This window comes from Vombatus ursinus, unplaced genomic scaffold (genome assembly GCF_900497805.2).
Source record: "Vombatus ursinus unplaced genomic scaffold, bare-nosed wombat genome assembly UNPS02014909.1, whole genome shotgun sequence".
Lineage (NCBI taxonomy): Eukaryota > Metazoa > Chordata > Mammalia > Diprotodontia > Vombatidae > Vombatus > Vombatus ursinus.
The window spans coordinates 10909625-10917760 of NW_020954687.1; the positions used below are offsets into that span (position 1 = coordinate 10909625).

Consider the following 8136-nt stretch of genomic DNA (forward strand, 5'->3'; position numbering starts at 1 on the left):
TCTGGAAGAGAGAATGAGGCTGACAACTTTGCACACCTCTGCCCCACCTAAATCCAATTTAAATGCAAGTCAAGACATAGCTCTTGATATCATTGGTTTTCTTAGAAAATGAAAGAGGAACAACAACAATATTTGCCCATACTCAATTAGATCAAGCCATAGAATTGGGAGCATATGAAAATAATTTAAAACTGGAAGGCACTTTGGAAATAATTTAATTGAAAATCTTTATTTTACAAATAGAAAATGACCTTAAATTTGACCTACTTAGGTTCACACAGAGGAAAGCAGCACAGGCTTATTTTGAATATAGCTTTTTTGACCTCTAGTCCTGCACTTCTTCTATAAACCCCAAGGCCTCTTTTCACAAAATGATGACACTTGAGTCACACAGGGAGCATCCTATCTCTTAGTTCTGACTTAAAAATACCTTGAATACTTGTTATACTTTGGAACATAGCATTAGTTCTAAATGATCACTTTGGAAGAGAGATAGCTTAAAGATAATATGATGACTATCTTCCAATATTTTAACAGTTAGCAAGTGGAATTGAGATTAGACTTGTTGTGTTCCTTTTCATCTCTATTAATTACCCTGATCACTGCCATACATCAGCTCATACCTAATGAAGACAGAGTATTTTTTTTCTTACTCAGTAGACATGGCCTACGCACATGTGACACAACAGCTTGCCCACCTTGAAACTTCACAATAAAGATTGTAAAGCTGAGAGAAATGGCCCAGACTTCTGAAGGAATAAATGATATTTTGTGAGATATAATCATTACCCAAAGGGAAATAAGCTTCTAGTTTTGACACAAGTGGTGCCAGTGACTCATGGACTAAGGCAGCCCACTAGATTTTCCTAAGACTCCTAAATGATACAAGCAAAGGTTATAAAACCTGTGCTTGAAGGTCTCCATTGATTAGGGACTCATTGCTTCCCTAGACAATCCATTACACCTTTGGGCCCCTCTGATTTGTTGGCAAGTTTTTATTCATATTGAAAGGAAATTGGCTCTTCTTTACATATTGCTTTTACTTCCCCCTTCTGTAGTCAAAAAGGACAAACCTAAGCTCTCTTCTACATTACAACTCTCCAAATAATTGAGTACATCAGTCATACTAGGTGGCACAAGAGATAGAGTGTTGGGCTTGAAATCAGGAAGACCTAAGTTCTGGCCTCAGACATCTACTAGCTTTGTGACCTTGAGCAAAGTCACTTAACTGCTGTCTGCCTCAATTTCCTCATCTGTAAAATTAGGATAATAATATCACCTACCTCCCAGGGTTGTTGTGAGGATAAAATGAGATCATATTTGTAAAGCCCTTTGTGCCCTGCCTGGCATATGATAAGCACTATATAAATGTTAGCTACTATTAGCTATTATTATACTCCACATTTCTTTTCTAATCTAGGATATGGGTGATACAGTGATTTCTGACACATGCAATGAAATATAAACACCAGAAACCTAATATACTTTTTGACCATTTTCTTAGTTATTTCCTCTCATGAATTAATGATTTGCCTTTTTTATCATTTTAAATATAGCTATACTATGCTTATTTTTTTCCAAAAATATATCCAGTTTAGAGATTTTTTTTCACTTTCCCCTACATTTCAGTTCAAATGTCTCTGTATTATCAAATTTCATTCTAATATTTTAAGTCATGGGCCAGCATATGGTATCTCCTTTTTGATCCTATATTATATCTATCTACTTCCATAGCCTCCTTAACTACCTAAATCCCAATATTTGGATGTAGAAAAAAATATTTTAAAATGAAATTTGGCTTTCATTGTCCCTAAATTTCTTATAAAGGCCTTTACAGTAGCTAAAAATCCTTTATGCCTTTTTCAAATAATATAATTTCTTGCCCATGAATTAGCACTGGTAAGTACAAGTCAAAGGGTTAGCTAAGCCACAATGAGATCTCTGTTCCATTGTATATCTTGCAAATGGAGAATTCAAGTCTACATATGACTACCTCTGTCCTCTCAGGAGTTTATCATTGCCAAACATGATATGTTTTTTTTTCTTCTGGATTCAGTAATAGATTGTCTTATTCCATCTCACTTTTGCTAGTTCCAGAGAGTTTCCTTACTATTCTGTGAAGTGAAGGATACTGGATTTTTTTGTCTTTTTACGACCAAGATTTATTCTCTGTGGAAAGACTCTTATCCCTGTGGTGTAGCTTCAAAATTTCCTTAGCCTCCTTTTTTCCTTTCCTTTCCGTCATGTTTTCCTAAACCTCCACTGAACATTTTACTTTGAGGCTTCTTTTCTGGCATATTTCTTCTTCTATTTTCTCTAGGAACTCCTTTCCCACTGTAATGAGTCAGAACAGAAAAAAAAAAATCTTTTCTCTTTATCCTCAAGCAGGGAGGTCAATTAAATACAACATAAGTGAAGTTGCTTAATGCTTTGCGTAGGAGGATACACAGCAAAACCTTGTAAGAATCAGGATTATTTCATTACATTCCACATCTTTTCATTATCAAGTGAAAATACAGTGCTTTGTTATTATTTCTGAAAACAAATCCCTCCCTCCAACTAATGGCAAACTACATATTCTCAGAGCTTGTTAATAGGGCATCTGGGTTCCTTATTGTGTGGGGGCTATCAAGATGTCACTTTTAAATTGATCAACTTTCCTCTCCACCAGCTCAGTTAAAAGTTTACCAGTTAACTCAGAAGTTTATCCAGGCTCCTTAGACAGTTAATCATCATATATTTATTAAGGACTTACCATGTGTCAGACACTGTGCTAGGCACTGCAGATACAAAGAATGAAAAAAAATGGTCATAAATTTCTTACATTCTAATGGGGAAACAAGTACACAACATAAATAAAAATATGTACATATGCAAAGTAAATAAAAGGTAGTTTGGGAGTGAGAGCACTAACATTTGGTAGTTCACAAAAAAGTTCATATAAAAGATGGTGCTTAAGCTGCGACTTAAAGCAAGAGATAGACTCTATCAGGAAAAATGAAGGTACACTAAAGGCATGTGGGACAGCTTTTACAAAGGTATCAAAATGGGAGGAGTTTCATGTGTGAGGAGTAGAGGCAAGGCCAGTTTGGCTGAAGGAAAAGTGCATGCTAGATTCTAACATCCAATGGGTCCAGAAAGATAAATTGGGTCTAGGTTGTATAGGGCTTTAAATGACAAACTGAAGAGTTTGTTATTGTAGAGGAAATAGGAAACTAATAGAGTTGATTGAATAAGGGAATCAAATGTTCAAATATGGATTTGAGGAAAATTACTTTGACAGGAAGCTGTAGGATAGATTGGATTGGTGACACCCTTGAAGCAAGGGTAAAGAAAGTTGGTTCAATAATCTGGACCTTAATTACAGTTATATTTTTGTCTACAGAGAGAAAGGGTTAGATAAAAGACATATTGTAAAGGTAGAAATGTCAAGATTAGGAAAATCATTGAATATATGGGGTGGGTGAAAATGACAAGACAAGAATGGAATCAAAATTTTGAACCTGGAAGACTGGAAGATTGGTAGTGTCTGATAAAAACAGGGAAGTTTGAAAGATGGTAAGTTTTTTTTTCTTTGTATTTTGAGAAGGACATAGTTACTTCAGTTTTAGGGATATTGAGTTTGAGATGTCTTAAGGAAACCTAGTTTTAAATACCCAGTACATAATTGGTGCTGTGGGAGAGATTATACTTGAATATATACATCTGTGAGCCATGTATATACAGAGAGATGATAGATAAATCTGTGGGTTCTGATAAGTTTACCAAAACATAGAGTATAGATTGGGAAAAGAAGAGTTTAAGGACTATGATAAACCCTCAACTCAAGGATAAAATATTACAGGCAACAAGGAAAAAACACCAATTTAAATATGTAAGTGCCACAATTAGAATCACACAGGACCTAGTAGTGGCAGCACTACAAGACAGCAGGGCTTGGAACACTATATATCAAAGAGCAAAAGAACTAGAGCTTCAGCAAAAAATAGCATACCCAGCAAAGCTAAGAATAATTCTGAATTAAAAAAAATGGATATTTAATGAATTGTCAGACTTTCAGGACTTCATTAAAAAAAAAAAAAAACTTGAACATAATAGAAGATTTAACATACAAGAGCCAAGATAAATATAAGGTATATACCAAAGACTAATTACAAGAGACTCAATAAGGACAGTCTGTTTACTTTTTATGTATGTGAAATGTAAATTGCATGTCTAAGATTGTTATTAGTAATTGGATAGTTCATAGGAAAGACTGGAGTAGAGTTGAGTATGATATGACTTTGAAAAGTAAAACCATTTAGGGACAGCTAAAAAGAGTAATTATCTTATACCAATGAGGTGCCAGACGAAGAACCAATACAGAGAAATTAGATGGGGCAGGAGAGCTGTTAGTTCTGGAAACCTACTTTCATCAGGAATGGGTTTAAGAGGGAAAACTACATATGTATTTAGAAGAGTATAAAAGTCTTCCAAATTTAGAAAGAAATAAAATGCTAAGGGAATAGGGAGGAGGGAGAGGATAAGGCAATGATCTCCAGAGGGAAAGGTGAGGGAATAAGTCAAGGGGGGGTTATAGAAGAGTGTTTAGATTTATGGGAATGGGAGTATAAGGGAGGGATCTTTGGTGGGGAGGCAGGTTAAGTAACAGGTGGGCAAGGTAGTGGATAGAAGTAAAGTAGAGGAGTTAGGAGGGGAAGGAAATAAGAGATACACACAAACATAAAAGCAAAGATCAGAAGTAGAATTTGTTAGGGAATGTATATGTCTATATATGTATGTAGCTAGGTATATATGTATGTGTATATATATATATGTGTGTGTATCTATATATCTATATCTATACATAAATATATCCACACTTAATTGCAGCCTTCAGGGTGGGGGACAGAACAAAGTAAGAAGTGCACAGCAGAGAACCAAAGAAAACTAGCAAGTAAGCAAAGAAAATATGGACAACTACCAATCACAATGCAGTATTTATTATATAGGCTTTTTTACAATGGAAGTTTATTGTTATATATTTTGAATCTTCTCTTGTGTTCTGCTGTGCACATGACATGCTTTTCTTCCTCTTTTCTTATTTTGTGTTTAGGTTTGGATATTTAAGTTTATAATATGTTTCTTTTTCTTTTCTTATTGTGTATTTAAGTTTCAATAATAAAAAAAAAAAAGTGATCCTTTCCCAACTCCTAAAAAAAAAAGTAGTGTGATAAGAATGTTGAACCTCACCTCATCACATCAATCAGATTGGCCAAGATGACAAAATAGGAAAACAATAAATGTTGAAGATGTGGGAAAATTGGAACACTAATGCATTATTGGTGGAGTTGTGAACTGATCCAACCATTTTGGAGAGCAATTTGGAACTATGCCCAAAGGGTCATAAAAATGTGCATACTCTTTGACTCAGCAATAGCACTTCTAGGGCTGTATACCAAAGAGATCAAACAAATGGGAAAAGGACCCACATGTACAAAAATATTTATAGCAGCTCTTTTTGTGGTGGTAAAGAATTGGAACTTGAGAGGATTCCCATCAATTGGGAATGGCTGAACAAGTTGTGGTATATGAATGTAATGGAATACTATTGTGCTGTAAGAAATGATGAGTAGGCAAACTTCAGAAAAACCTGGAAAGACTTGTATGGACTGATGTTGACTGAAGTGAGCAGAACCAGGAGAGTGTTTCACACAGTAACAATCACTTTCTGTGATGACTAAAGTTGATAGACTTAGCCCATCTCAGCAACACAAGGATCTAAGACATCTCCAAAGGCCTCATGATGTAAAAATGCTATCCACATCCAAAGAATGAACTATGAAGTTTGAATGCAGAACAAAGCATACTATTTGCAATTTTTTTCTTCTGTTTTGTTTTGCTTTCTCTTTCTTGTGGTTCCTTCTATTGGTTCTAATTCTTCCTTACAACATCACTAATGTGAAAATATGCTTAATAGAAATATATATGTATAGCCTATATCAGATTGCACGCCATCTTAGGGAAAGAGGTAGGGAGGGAGGGGGAGAAACATTTAAAACTCAAAACCTTATGAAAGTGATTGTTCCATCTAAAGAAATAAACAAATGAATGAATGAATGAATGAATGAGTGAATGAATGAATGAATAAAAGAATGATGAACCTGAAAGAAGAGAGAAAAAACCTATAAACAGGTTGGAGGTGAACTCAGAGAAACTAGTTTTGTGACAACCAGAGAGGAGAGAGCATCCAAGAAGAGGAAGCCAACAGTGACAAATGCAACATATGGTTAAAGAGGCTGGAAACTGAGAAAATTCCATTAGATTTGGCAATTTAGATATCTAACTTTGAAAAAGAACAATTTTCATTGAGTAATAAAGTTGGAAGACAGATCCCAAAAAAGATGAGAAATGAGGAAAGAAAGTATATGTAGTTAGCATAGTCAGTTTTTTTTTCCAAAGATTTTGGCACTTTGGCTGAGAGAGGGGAGATATAGGATGATAGTTTAAGATGATTGTATGACTGAATGTTTTTTTGTTTTGTTTTGTTTTTGTGTAGAGGATACAGGTGTATTTGGAGACAGGGAAAGAAGCAATAGATAGGGAGAGGTTGAAAATTTTAGGGAGGGAGGGTGAGAGATGGTTCAATCTTCTGGAAAAGTCTGATGAGATGAGATTAAGTACACATATAGATGTGTTAGCCTTGAGAAGGGCCACCTTTTTGTAAAAAATTGGAGAAAGGAAGAAAGTCTGGGATGATGTTAGGAAGTTTCAGTAGGTAACTTTAAGCAGATGTGCAGCTTGGTTCCAGAGTAAATGGAAGACTAGATTTGAAGTCAGGAAAATACGAGTTCAAATCCATCTTTAGATACTAATTGTGTGCCCTTGGCCAGCCTCAGTTTCCTCATCTGTAAAATGTAGATAATAATAGCACTTACCTCTAAAGGTTTTTGTAAAGATAACATGAGATATTTTTAAAGTGCTTTGCAACTCCCTTCACATGCCTGGATCAGGATCCTGTCATGGCTGTGCCATGGGACCAGGTCCCTGCTCTCTGGTGCCCCACTATGCTTTCACAGTCCTCTTCCTTGGAGGCATAGTAAATGCCCCTTTCTCTCCTGGCCTAGGCTTGTGCACATGTTTTAAAGCAAAGGGGACAAGGCCTCTGAGGAATTCCTGACAGATAAAATTAAAGATGAGAGGAAAGTCTAGAAAGAAACCTCCCCAAGATGTCCTGGGATTGGGAGTTGGGTGTGCAAAAGACAGAAGTCAAATTAGTCCAGAGATTAGTTGGCAAGAGGATCATGGTCAGATTTAATCTTAACAGTAACCCACCAACATTTGACAATGAACCACCAAAGGGATAGAAAGCAAAAGAGCAGCAAGAACCTGAACTTAAACCAATACTAAACTTTTTGGCAGAAGCTGTGAAAGGTGATACCAAAGAGTGCCCTTATGTTGGATTGCCACTATCCAGCTAAAAAGGTTCCACAGGAAGAAGATGCTAAGAGTGACACTTTCTGCATCAATGAAGTTATCTTTCAGTCCACCAGCAAGTTCAACTAGAAGGACACAAACTACACGCTGAACACAAATCCTTGGATTGGGATCACTTAATGGATTTCTTGACCAACTGAGGGGTGGACAATACACTTGTGGATAAATTGATTGAGCTCAGCATGGCCTTGGAATACCAGAAATATATCAACTTTCTGGAAGACCTGAGTTTGTCAAGTGTCAGTAGGGAGGTCTGAGGCTTCCAGACCCTACAGTTCCAGAACCTGTGAACCAACAAGTCCTTAGAATGGGGGGATGAGGCTGGGAGAACAGTTATCCAGAAGATATTATGGAGAAAATGGTGAAATATTTTCACACATGAATAATGCTACCTAATCCACTTTGCTTGTTTCCCTATAAGTCCTTGTCCTGCTGGCATTTTTGTACAACACCACAGAATGATGAAAAATAAAATTGCTTGGACTCCTCCAAAACATAGCTCTTTGCAATCCTTATCTGTTGAGCAGCTTGAAAATAGGGAGATTCAACCTTCTTCACAGATGCCGCAGTGCTCATGGGGAAGAAGATGGTCATTATGAATGCCTAGTAGCTGGAGGTGTCGGAGACTGAGTGAATAAAGAGGAGGTAGCTATTATTATC

The 8136-nt window shown here is 36.2% G+C and overlaps 1 pseudogene; it reads left to right on the plus strand.

Moving 5' to 3' along the window:
• The first annotated feature begins 7001 nt into the window (after positions 1-7001).
• LOC114029075 lies at positions 7002-7733 on the plus strand (annotated as a pseudogene).
• The last annotated feature ends 403 nt before the right edge of the window (positions 7734-8136 follow it).